The sequence below is a fragment of the Mizuhopecten yessoensis genome, unplaced genomic scaffold, assembly GCF_002113885.1.
Source record: "Mizuhopecten yessoensis strain PY_sf001 unplaced genomic scaffold, ASM211388v2 scaffold673, whole genome shotgun sequence".
NCBI lineage: Eukaryota > Metazoa > Mollusca > Bivalvia > Pectinida > Pectinidae > Mizuhopecten > Mizuhopecten yessoensis.
The window spans coordinates 361,167-375,219 of record NW_018403664.1 but is presented as its reverse complement, the minus strand read 5'-3'; the positions used below and the strand labels follow the sequence as shown (position 1 = coordinate 375,219).

At 34.4% G+C, this 14,053-nt stretch overlaps 1 long non-coding RNA gene across 1 annotated transcript; it reads left to right on the top strand.

Annotated features, from left to right (window-relative positions):
- The first annotated feature begins 194 nt into the window (after positions 1-194).
- On the top strand, positions 195-12,108 carry LOC110451593. Its single transcript, XR_002463095.1, has 3 exons — positions 195-304; positions 10,825-10,960; positions 11,217-12,108. It is a non-coding gene; the product is annotated as an uncharacterized LOC110451593 (long non-coding RNA).
- Positions 12,109-14,053: the final 1,945 nt, after the last annotated feature.

Sequence of the window (14,053 nt, the reverse complement as noted above, 5' to 3'; positions counted from 1 at the left end):
TGTAATTTTCAAATTATTACCTAATGATTCCATTGACGTCATTAAGGACGATTGGCGAGGGAGTGCCAAAGTCGCCTCCCGCAAGGCTGACCACTACGCGTCGTCACTGATGTTAATGGCATTGTGTGAGGATATTGGGTTTATCGGAAGATGTTTGAACTTTGACCCTAACATAGTGACAATAGTATTTATGTAAGGAATGAGCCTACGCTTGATTAGGTTCGTTGTCTGTTCATCACTATTCGTGTTACCTGTCAGCGATTTGTGTGATTTCTCTGCAAACTGAAGGAAAAGGTATTCGCAGGTGAGTTAGTTTTCAAAACTATTTGTTCTATCCTTATATGTATACAGAATACTGAGTTTTAAAAAGACAAATAACAATTACAAACAATCGCTTTTCACCAACAGCATTTTCAAAGGATACACAAATTAACTGATTCATCTGGCTTTGAAAAATGAACAATGCGTCTGGATAATGCAGCAGTGTTTTGGTAATTTTAATAATAGTTTGTGGACAGTGAGAACACAAACTTTCAGTTTTGTCTCTTTTCCATCTGTATGATTAAATCATATCAGGATTATCGACCAAAATAAAAATCCTGCTATTATTTTTACTTTTATATAACATATATACATGCGTAAAATCATAAGACATTGATATAGAGATTTATATCAGAGAGTTCATCAACACTACTTATAAATTAAGCTTGGATATATAAATATAAATAGTATATAGTATATAATGCCATTAACTCCGGATGCTGTAATGTTCCCCTCAATATCGTCAACAGGCAACACGTTCTTTGTAATTTTGTCAGTTACCTCGACATTGCAGTGGGCATGGATTTCATTTGGAGTTAATCTTAAGCGACGCGATAAAGGCAATTAGTTTATTTTTGCTTGAAATTAGATAGTTGCCTTTGACGTCTGATTTCAGCTCGTATTCATTCTGTATTCGTGCTGCTCTTCCTCTGGTAGATTATACGATTGATGAACACTTGTACCTATACGCTATACAGTTAACATTTTTATAGTTATTGTTTCCATTTTTTTTAAGTGAAAACTTTACCACTATTCCCAATTGCCTTTTTCTGTTTTCTTCATATCTGTCATTTACGAAATATGTTTTACACCAATGTCTGTTGTAAGAAGCACCTCTGTGAGCGCTCATGGCGGTGTTCTGTATAGGAACTTTCTTTTTCGGTGTTATTTCACGTGTAGGCATTGCTATTTCTTGTTAATATGTAGATAGACTGGTCATTACTATTATGTTGAACAACACCATATCAGTTATTCCCTCCTATGGTAAAGCATTCAATTAAAAAAAAAAAAATGGTTGGCTCTACGTTTTACACCGGGTTTTTCTACACTGCTTGAAAGGATTCAGTCCGGCTAGGAATGCTTTGTAATGTTATACCTTTTAATTATTATAGTATATGATATGAAAGTACAAAATCCAGAGAGCTTGTTAGGTAGGGGCTGTCCCAATCACCTGCTCTCTGGATTGGAACATGTGATAGTTTGTTTAAATTTATTAATATATTACGTATTTTAGCTGTTCCTAACAAAAATATGATATGGTCTATATATTTTTACATTAAGATGATTGATCCCTGTTATGTAACTATATGTTTTTACACTGTGTAACTATATACTTGTACGATGTAATTGTGATATATGATACTATAATAAACAAAATTGACTTGATTTGACTTGTTATAGTTCTCCCATAAGAGGTTGATAATGTCTGACCAAAAATAATCTGCCAAAGTGGAGGTTTTGACCGATTTAAAACAATAATATTAACATAATTAGTATTAGTATTTACAGGTAATTTTTTAATCGGGTTACATGCCAGTATAAAGAGATTGCCGTAAAGATATCAAAGTGTTTACCACAAACAATATACGTATTAAACGTGTCGCAACGTTTCAAGACCGATTGTTCCCTTTTTGTATTTTGGTACAGGTAAAAATACAAATCGTCGTCATCATTATCATCATCATCATCATCATCTGGTTTCCTGACATTCCTTGCATTATTATTATTATTATTTGATTATACGTAATTCTCTTCTTTTTTTTTCAAATGTTCAAATTGGATTTTATTCCCCCAGCATCTTTTGAGAGGGATGCCAGGGTGGGGGTGCCCCGGATTCATCCCTCTTGCATAATATAGCATCACGCAGGAGGCGTCCTTCCCTTCATTCGCTCCTTCTTTTTCATTTCCTCTCTCAACCTCCAAATCATTTATTCTTTCATTCTCATTCACTACAATAATAATAATATTTAATTTGATCAAAATGATATATTACTTACCCAAACCATTTCTTCTATTCATATTCAAATATTGACAGTACATGTACATTCATATTTATAAATTCATTTTTATGCTATAAAATCATGCTTTCTTGATTTGGGATTGCTATAATTTCCTTAAATTCAAACCTGATAAACTGAATTTATGTAAATGAAAAAGATGATGTTCTTTTATGTATTATTTGAAATAATTCAAAAAGAATGTCTGGAGAAATACAAATGTACAAATACGAATGTACCTACCAACTTAAACCTATATGCATAGACACAAAAGCATAAACAGTGTACAATCATGTGAAATTTAACTACACGTACATACTATGCATATATAAATGAAGTAAACACACAATCGAGACGACAAAAATATAACAGGAGTCCTACATACCACACATAATTGTACACACATACACTCACATACAGGTACAAACTGCTACATGTTACATAGGTACACCCCACACACATACACATACATACACACACCCACACATACAGGTACAAACTGCTACATATTACATAAGTACATCCCACACACACACACATACAGGTACAAACTGCTACATATTACATAAGTAAATCCCACACACACACACACACATACACCCACACATACATTCACATACAGGTACAAACTGCTACATATTACATAAGTACATCCCACACACATACACACATACATACACACACCCACACATACAGGTACAAACTGCTACATATTACATAGGTACACCCCACACACATACATACACACACCCACACATACAGGTACAAACTGCTACATATTACATAAGTACATCCCACACACATACACCCTTGCATGCCTGACAGCATATATATATACATATATATACATTGCAAACATTCTTTATATTAGGACATTAATATGTGCATACATCAATCCATTCTATTACAATACACTGTGGTAATAGCGATCGCCGAAGCGAGGCAGATTAATAAAGGTCACAGCATGCTTGTGATCATAGACATGTTTTCGGTATACTATCATCATTACGTGATCATAGACATGTTTTCGGTATACTATCATCATTACGTGATCATAGACATGTTTTCGGTATACTATCATCATTACGTGATCATAGACATGTTTTCGGTATACTATCATCATTACGTGATCATAGACATGTTTTCGGTATACTATCATCATTACGTGATCATAGACATGTTTTCGGTATACTATCATCATTACGTGATCATAGACATGTTTTCGGTATACTATCATCATTACGTGATCATAGACATGTTTTCGGTATACTATCATCATTACGTGATCATAGACATGTTTTCGGTATACTATCATCATTACGTGATCATAGACATGTTTTCGGTATACTATCATCATTACGAAGGTGCATGCAGATTATGTCAATAATTAACTCTCAGATCTCCTTTGACACATTGTTTATGTTTTTGTTTTTAATTCAAAGATTTATAAATTCAAAACACACATTAACGAAAGCGTTTTCGTTTTTAAATATAATATAAACAATGATTGTAAATAGCACCTTTGGACATGCTACTGTATGGATAATAGCGACCAGACTGTATGTTAATAGCGATTGCGGCTTTATATTACTGTATGGTTTATTGGATTAAACGTTTTTTTCTCACACAGATGGACAATTTCGAGTGCAGTTACTGCCAAAAGAGCTGTACTGAGTTTAGTGAAATACTTAAACATTGTAATAGAAACTTAGGGAGAACGGTTAAACAAACGAAGAATTTTCTTATAGTTCCAGAGAGATAGAAGTCTCATATATATATATCGAAATGTATTATACTAAACGATGAAAACTGCAGCGTAAGGATACAAAGACTTGATCCACTTTTATGTTCCCCGTTTAGTCGATAGTCGACGACCAGGACCCGTACTCATGAAACAATTTTCATGCACAAGCATGGATTTTGTGCTTAAACCAACTTTTTTTTAAATAACTCAGTTAAATCATGTAAAACTATCAAAATGTCAAATGTAAACATTGAAAACAATATTCGGCTTATCAATATATTACAAAATCATTGACGAAATAAGATTTTATTATTAATTCATAACGGAAACAAGAAATTAGGTTTGAGCACAAAATCCATGCTTGAGCATGAGAACAGTTTCATGAATACGGGCCCTAGTAGCTCATCTGTCCGAAGGGTCCCGGGTTCGAGCCCCAGTCTGGCCATTACATCTCCTCTTTTTCCTTATACCCATGGAAGGTGGTATACGGTCTGGTGTGTCTTCGGGGTCGAAGACTTTGTTGAAGGAGGGAGGAATGTAGCGGAACTGGACTGGGTCGATCGTCGGCGTCCAGGCACCTCAACCGGTTAAAGCGTCAGTCAAGAGTTCGGAGGGTTCCGGGTTCGAACCCCGGTCTGGGCGTTGTATTTCTCTTTCTCCTGTTACACATCTATAGTATACATGAATGAAAAAAGTCCATCACATAAAAATGGGGAGGAAAACTTTAATATAAAATTAAGTTACTTTTGAGAGGTTAGAAAGAAAACCAGCATCTTTCTAGTTAATTACCTTTCTGTAAACGGAATTGCTTCGTTTTTGACGGTCAAACGTATAACACAATGACAGCTTCAAATGATAGACATAAAAGCCAAGCCAAACACTTACTATCATATTGTTTTACTATAGGTATTTTTTGAAATATAAATTTGAGCCCGGACAGGTTCTGCCCATGATACCGGGGCAAGTTCGGCCCATGCAACTGATCCTTGCAGGTAGGGCGTAATAATTTTACCTGCTGCCCCCATTGCATGATCGTAAGAGGCGACTTAATTTGTGATCTTAAATTTTCTCTTCTTTCTAAACAATTTTCTTCTTCCTAATCTCTCCTTTCACAATGCCTCACTTTTGGCCTTTAGTTGAGCGTTCGCCTCTGTGAGGAAAGCTTTGTGTTCTGTCCCCTGGCCGAGACATACCATAGTCTGTAAAAATGGTAGTTTCTACTCCTGCATAACGCTCAGCATTTAGGAGTGGGACGACTGGATGGCCGTTGTCAGTATACTGTGACCGGGTAGGGTGTCCTGCTGGGTGTCTTCGACAGAATGTTTCAGTGAGGTAGCACTATAAAGTCGGCATCAGTTCCGTGCTATCACAAAGAGACAGACACGAAGATATCACAGCCTCCCAAAACACACACGCATACACTACACGCATGCATCTTGCACACAGGAGAGGCCGTCCTTAAATGACCATAGCTGTTGATAGGACGTTAAACAATACAAAACAAAACCAAGCCTATGCCATAAATAAAAAGCCGTAAAATTGGCGGGAACATCTGAAGTTGCATGCTTTATGTCGATATAATTAAGCTGATTCCAAACGGGTGCCTAACTTACTCGAATGCCTGTCCGAACTTACTCTATGGCGGGGCTTGTTCGGCCATCCGATCTTCCGAAAGGAAAAGTTAAATAATTCTTCAAAAACCGGACGTGCTCCTATATATTTCCCAGAACGGATATAAATAAAAATGGGCCGAACTTGCCCCTGTCTCCCCTAATTGTTACGTCGGTCTTAAAATCTCTTTAAGCTAGTGTTATTATCTCATTTTGAAAGCAGTATTACCTCATTCTGAATCAGTAATGATCAGAGATCAACAAAAGCAACGCTCTTTTTAGGCTTTGCCTTTTCATATTACGATAGAAAGGTTGAAACGTCACATCTATACATGCTACACGTACACGTGGACGGTCATTTATGTAATCATAAAATATAGTGGTACGTGTACATGTAGCTCACATATACCCGTAAGGTTGCTAAACCTCTGTAATTACAGTCGGAAGCGACTTATTGTCATGTAATAATCATACAAGGAAATCGCAAGTAATCGACAGTACAATCACTGGTAACCAAATTCAATTTTATCATAACAAGCAAGTAACCATACAGTAGTCGTCGATTAAGAGCCACGGTTGTTCAAACTTCAGTCATTAACTTAACAGGAATTTGCTTTGATTGTCTCCTCATACGCTCTTTATGTATCATCATCTCTGAATTCAATCAAAGTTTATGAGATATATTATTAGAATTGTAGAAATTAGATCGACTCGGATGTCAGCGCTTGAGATTAATGATCGATAATGTAAAATTAAGAAGTGATTATCAATATATATGACATTTTATCGGGTTCAAAAGTTGTAACAATAACTGCTGTTTCCGTTTTGACTAATTAATCCAAATTTACCTCGACTGGAGGTGACCAACAACGTGATTTGTTTAGTTCTTGCTTCGGTGATCGCTATTTCCGGAACCTATACAGTGCCGTTCGGATTGATTGTGTATCAATGGTTGTCGTATTATGTTTAAATTTCTCTCAGAATGTTGTATATTTATGCAAAATATTGTAAATAATTCAATTTCTCACATTTAGTCTTAATGTCATTGAATGACAAAAAGGGATAGTTATTGTTTAACAACTGTTTTCACCCCGTTCCTTTCATATTCAATAAATTATTTTAAATTAGGAACTGGCATGTAATTCAAAAGATCATCACCAAGAAAAATGGAGACTTTATTATTATCACCTTTATATTACTTCCATGCTAAAATAACATCTTTTCAGAAAACATTACTTATCTTTTTTGGTGTTTCCTCCAGTTTTGACTTTTTCAGATTCCACAACCTTTCCCCTCCTTTACTAAAATTTGATTTCGCTAAACTTTGCCATTCCCCATTTCCATCCTATAAAATTTCCACCCACTTAATTTTCAGATATTTCATAAAACTTTCAATGTGTATCATCTTTAAACCTACTTCTCCATATTCAAAAATCATTGTATCCCGTTGATTTTGTCTGGTTTGTACCCCCAGAAAGTTGTAAAGTTGTACACTTTACAAGTTGTAAAGAGAAGTTCATTGCAGATATGTATTAGTCTCCTTAAATCTCTACAATTTGCCACGCGGTTCACTTGTTATTTGTTTGTTTTGTTCGGTAAACTAGTAGGACGAGCCCCGTATACGATATCAGGGATACTTCCAAACAAAACATATTGTCAAAGGTAACGGCCTTTTTATGAACACTTAATAGAAAGTAATTGTATTCAATTTTATTTATGTAAACCTATTGAAAATAAATATAAACAAATGTTAACTTAATTTAGGATATCGTCTCAGTAATGAAATATAGAAATTGGAAGATATCATGACGTCACAAGGAGAAACAGCATTTGTTACAAATGTAATTTGAGAGATATAGAAGACGAGTTTCATTTGATTTTGATTTTTTTCATTTCATAGCGATCTCAGGCACAGATTAATCAAACAATGTTATTACAGAAAACCCTCGATTTACTTAGTATGAATAATGTTAAAGAGCTATCCAAGTTAGGAAAATATTTATACTAATCATTTAAGAGGCATTAATTCAAGGTAAATGTATTATGGTGTTTCAAAACTGTAATGTGTTAATGAAATATTGTTATATGCACATTATTGAACGGTGTTTTATGTATACTGTGATGTCACTCTCCTGTTTATTCTAATTATGTTTAGAGAATTTTATATATATACATATAAGCCTACGGGTTTTTTGCTGATAAAGAATGGATAAAGAATGTGAATGAATGATGTCACGGAGCAGCGGTACGTCTCAAGATTCAAGATTCAAGATTTTTTTTAATAACGCTCTGACACACAAAGTGTGTAACAAGAGGTCAAACAAAATAACATCAATCAAAATAAAACATGACAGAGAGAGTAGATTACACACGGACAGATTAAGCATTATTTCATAGAAAGATTCAGCAATGTATCAGATGTATTGTTACAAAGAAACAGTAAGGTTATACATGAACAGATTCAACATTATTTTCTTACATGTGAAACAGTAAGTTTTCACATAGCTATTTCATACATGTGAAACAGTAAAATTACGCCTCATTATTTCATACATGTGAAACAGTAAGATTACACATCCTCATTTCATACATGTGAAACAGTAGTATTATACAAGGACAGTTTTAGCATTATTTCACACATGTAGATTACACATGAACAGATTCAGCATTAGTTCATGCATGTGACAGAGTAAGAATATACATGAACAGATTTATCAGCATTAGTCATATATGTATTGAATACTCAATTTTCACAGCAAATTATCTTCACTGCCATAATCATAATGCAAAGTATAGTATTTTTGACATACTGATTTATTTCGATTGTTATTTTTTATAATTATTTGCAGTTTTACAAGAAATGTACAAACCCTTTTGATTAATCGTTTGTTACATATTGTAAACATTCCATTCATTTTATCAACATTTGGGTTGGTGTAATGATATTTTGGAATATTTTTTTCCCTAATCTGGCGTCTCAGCATTGAGTACTTCAGGTTAATCAAACTCTTGACTTCATTAACTCGAGGATTGTTGGCGTTGTCCTAGCCTTATACTATTGTTTACCAAAAAATAAAGTCTCGCTACTGGTCGAGTCATTCGTCTACTGTCAGATAAGCGGGTATTCTGAAACTCATGCAACATGAGAAAAAATGACAGTTGTGTGTAATTATTTGACAGGTTTTAACAAATGTTGTGTTAAGCACAAAATAATGTAAAATAAATCGTTGTGACAAAAGACCACGACTAGCCAGGGACCAGATTTAGTTCTCTTACTTTTCAAAGAAAATGTTTTTACATGTATAATATATTTTTATTGTAAATTACGTTGAAATATACATTGTTTCGATGAAGTACTCCTGCCTTACTTTGTAATTAGCGAACCATCTTTAAAAAACTGAAGAATGACAAAATCCTTTTATGTCAATGCTCTATTTCAAAACTGCAAGATTTGTTTGTGCAACTCTCTGATAATCTGCGTCAGGTGAACACTTTGTTATGGAGACAAAGGAGCACGTGACGCTTACAATGGTGAGGTTAAGTAACGAGGGCTGGTCAGGATCAGTTACTTGCTGTTACATCGACCAGGTTGAGTCGGGTCGTTGACGTAATAAATACTTACCGGTAAACTGTAGGTGGTCAGAGTAATCAGTTACATTGTTATGAAGCTAGGGCAATCATTACTACAGAATGAGGGAGTGTAGCACGTTCTACATCAAGTCGTATATAGCCACACCCAATAACATCTTTGATTAAACTGGAGTGTAACTGTGGTATGCTATTACTAAGTAATTTGAGACTTCTATAAATAACAGTACACAGTAGTACTACCTACCAGTAATATGTACTTTAAGACCTCTTTAAATGAAACTTCGAAATGAATGCAGATACATTATTAATATCCAAATGGTGCGTCATTCTTCATTCTAATGCAGACACGCGTTCATGTAGAAAAAGAGGTGATAGGTTTTAGACACTAGACGAAATTGGCACTTTTAGTAGAAACATTACTATAGTATAAGTATATTTCTCTTTAATTTGATAGACCTGTCCTTAACCCTACTTATTTTTTATTAATATTTTTCTAGAAACGACATAATTTTTATTGACCAACCATCAATCTGCATTGAATCAAACATCATTTTTGATACATATTTACCTTCTCCATATTTTAATCTAAAGTAATAACCTACGTTAATTGGTTTGTATTCTCGACATTGTATAATACCATAATTTCCTCTGATACAACGTTTTATCAAACGATGTTGAATCATACATCAGTACAACTGTAGAAACAAACGTATAGTAATACACATCTATTGTCATTTTGTAACAAAAGTAGCTTTCTGAAATAGTATGACGAATTTTTTTTATCAAAAAAGTGTTTATTTATAGAAACAATCAAGCCTAATTGAAAATTTAAAAGGGTTGTCTGATGTGTACATAGTGTGTCATAATATGAATACCCTCATGCAATATAAAGAGTAACCTTCTTTCCTTATCAAAGATACCATCTATGTATATCATGTTTCCACATAATTGATTATAAGAAATAAGTGTATTTCATTCTGCCTGCTATTTGTGGAGACTAGAGCATTAGCCTGGTGCTGCTGTACTGATAAGCCAGTTTATCCTTTGTGCAAATTGGTTCACATTTGATAGACTTGGAGTCGTACCACTTGGCCAGTAAACCAACAGAGGTCGTCTATGTATACACTCGATCTTAACAATATCACATGTAAACATCAAATCTACCAAGTCACGATCCAACAACAACACCGAGAATCCTGTAGGACTTAAATCGTTGTAGGATTTATCTAATGAATCATTTAATTAGTGAAAATCTTGTTTCAAAGATATTCATTCCATCACTTTTATCTTGTACACGATATGAACTGCAACTGGTCTTGCATATGTGGCAATATTATTACTGAGGGAAATGCGACACAGGTGAAATAACAAAATAGAAAAATGTTGCTGCTAGGAAAAGTTATATTACATAGCGTAGATTGTACCCGTTGTTATTATTACATAAATTGGGTGTTACCGATGAGGGAAGTATTGTTACGTAAGGAGAGAGTGCTAAGGTAAGGTGTAACGAGGATGAACGTTATGAAAACCAAAATATGCTGGGTATCCTTTACTTTTACAGTGACCTGTAATGGTGACACTCATGGCCCACGTGATTGGCCTGGGCCTGTTGGTTATCGGACAGTCCAACGCCATCTATATGGACGCTACACTGACAAACGCGGACTTCCAGCGCATATTCATGTTTGATAGACAACGTAAGTATATCGTAGAAGTAAACTTTGAATATGTTTTATCTAAACTCAAAGTCCATTGGGCCATTTGTTTCTGTTTACATTAGCAGATTATACCGGATATAAAATATAAAACCATTCATTTTTCAACTTGGTTGCCTTAGAAATGTTTTTGTTTTGTAGATTTTGCTGTCACGTTGCTTTTTTGTGATAATTTAATGCTTTATATCTCTTCCTCTGGAATGATTTCACTTTCCAGTATTCGTTTATCTGCTTATAGCCGAATGCAGTTTGAAGAGGTTGACCGGATATAACAATAGTTTAAAACAGCTATTGTACCTGTCTGCCAAATGGAAAGAGATATCAAATGGCAGCCCCTTTTCATCGCGCATGCGTGGATTTACGCGTGTTCGAAAGACCAACAGAAGACAAAGTTCAACAAGATTAATGAAGCGGATACCACTTATAGGCACCGGAACAAGAGATTACGCATGTGATACCACACGTCTAACAATACAGACCATCATAGAATATGTACACAGGGGCACCATATGTGGATTCCAAGTCGGCGGTATACGTTTTGGATTAGGAAAATGATATCTTAGACCGCAGCAATTGATTGATTTTTCTTGACCAACGCTGGATTATGTTGACATTTGAAATGGGAATTAACAGAAAGACTGCAATTTGCCAAAATGATATGGTCATTATACTGTGTACAAGTTAAGGAAACTATATTCCTACTCTTCAGACTATATTTATCCAAAAATACACATTCTCAGTATATTTCTCCAACAAAAAAAAACAAGTTGTAAGTGGACAGCTAGAAAAGAAATATTCCAAGGCACACAGGCTGTTTCAGCGTAAGTGAACAGACAAGCTAAAATTATCCCAATTCTTTAGATTTCAGAGGTATATGTATATTTGAGTTGTGAGTGTAAAGATTGTACACAACTTTTTCGAGGTCTTGCTATTTCGACTAGCACTATCCACAGGAAAGTAATTTCGTTGGGTACATGTGTGTTACAAAGATATTGGGTTATTTTGTAATGAATGTCCTACACCATTCATTTTGTGAACATTGTATACACTTATTGGAGTTCATTGTTATATATATATCAATTTCTACTCAAGTTGGACTCAATGTAACTACCAAATGTAACCTGTTTCATTTGCCGATGTGCGTAAGAATACATATTTTCAGATTTTGCGAAGGGAGATAACTATTCATATTTTTTAACAAAGAAGATATACCGTTACTGTACCACTTGATGAGATTTTACATTTTTGTCGGAGCTAAACAAGAAATTGCTCAAACAACCAAAAACGACCAATCATCAAAATATTATCAGTTCATGGTTGCTAACGGTAGTGACAAGTCATGTACTCTTCTAGAAATTCTCCCCCAGCAGCGGTGGAATTAACTTCTGGTCCACTGGCCACATGCCAGTCGGTTTCCGGGTGGACCAGTAAGTTTTTCAACAAGCTATCCAGCCTGGCCAGTAGATATTTTGTTAACTTATCAAAAACAAATATCAGCAGATTTGAAAAGCTTTATTTTAGTCAAAGAATGTTCCACAGAGCGTCTAGATTTCATAAGTTCTGGTGGTGGTGGTGATAGTGTGGGAGTATTTTGGCGCTCGATCGGGCCTGAAGCCCTCGTTATCTGGATCAGTGCACTTCAAACAGGACCAGTTGCTTTTTACTTCATTTCATTTCAACAGATTTTATTGACTTTTTATATGTCCATTGGATTGGACATCAGGCTAGGCCTATTCAAGTCCTTTCCAAACTTATTTACAAACATTACATATATTCTGTCATAACAATCCAATTAAACAGTGCAGGGGGAATAACTCCAAATTAGCTTGTGAAATGAACATTTTACAACTTTTATTTAATCATTTTCTGTTTATGTTTTAGATATTAACAATTAAAGAAATCATGTATATTTATTGACAACCCATCCTACATAAAATCCAAGGGATACAGGCCCAAAAGTCCCTGTGTATAAACACATTGACCATCCACCCAATGGATATATAGGATAAGTTACCAAGAAATAAACATTTTGTAAAATTTCAGAAAATGATATGGATTCATATAGGAAATTGTAGATATTATTATGTATTATTGGGGTTAATTCTCTTAAAAATTTAACAAAGAACTATAGAATACTCATGTAACTATGAAATAGTTAGAACAGATTATAGAATAGTACATTCATAAATTCCATCCAGTCCAGCCGAACACCAGAGATGTTGTGAAGATAGATATATACCAGTATCAATACTTATTAGCAGAGTGATAATGACACTATAAATAATAGCATCACTTTCAATGTTAAGTTTTGCTGTGAGTGAGATTACATATCAAGCCTATTAGTTAGACAAATGTAGTCAGATAGACTTTGTAAAATGGATATGTTAATATCAGCGCTGCATATTAAGCATCCCTTTAATAGAGTTTTTAGATTAAAATGATCATGATTACCGGTTATACCAAATTGAGAAATTTGTATTACTAATTGCATTCTAAAGTTGTTATAGAGTGGGCATTCAATTATAAAATGAAATGCATTTTCAATTTCATGTCCACATCTACATGCTGGTGTGTCATTCAGATGATCCATATATAAGTCACTATTTAGGTTGCTAGCATGATTTCTCAGCTGACAAATTATGATATTGAATTTTCTTGGCCCATAGTATTTAAATGTGCTAGCTATTTCTTCAGTGTTGTTCAGATTATCAGACTTGATGATATTTTTAAATTGTTGAAGGGAAGTAGCATTTAAAGTTTCTGCAGATAGAAGGTTCAATTCTCTACACAATTCTCAGTTCTACAGAAAGGGGGATTGAAAATACGGCTATTTCTTAGTGGGTATCTTACATTTATATTGTTGTGAAGGTATGGTTCAATGATGTTTTCTAGGTACTTAGGCGATTCATTATTTAAAATTTTGAACATAAGTGGTAATTTATTATTATTTTGCCTACAACAAAGTCATTCAAGTCCAGTTTCTGCATAAAGCTTACAATGAGAGGTCCCTCTGCGCAATCCTGTAATAATTCTTAATGCCTCTAGCTGGATTGACTCAAGACTATTTTTATTTTG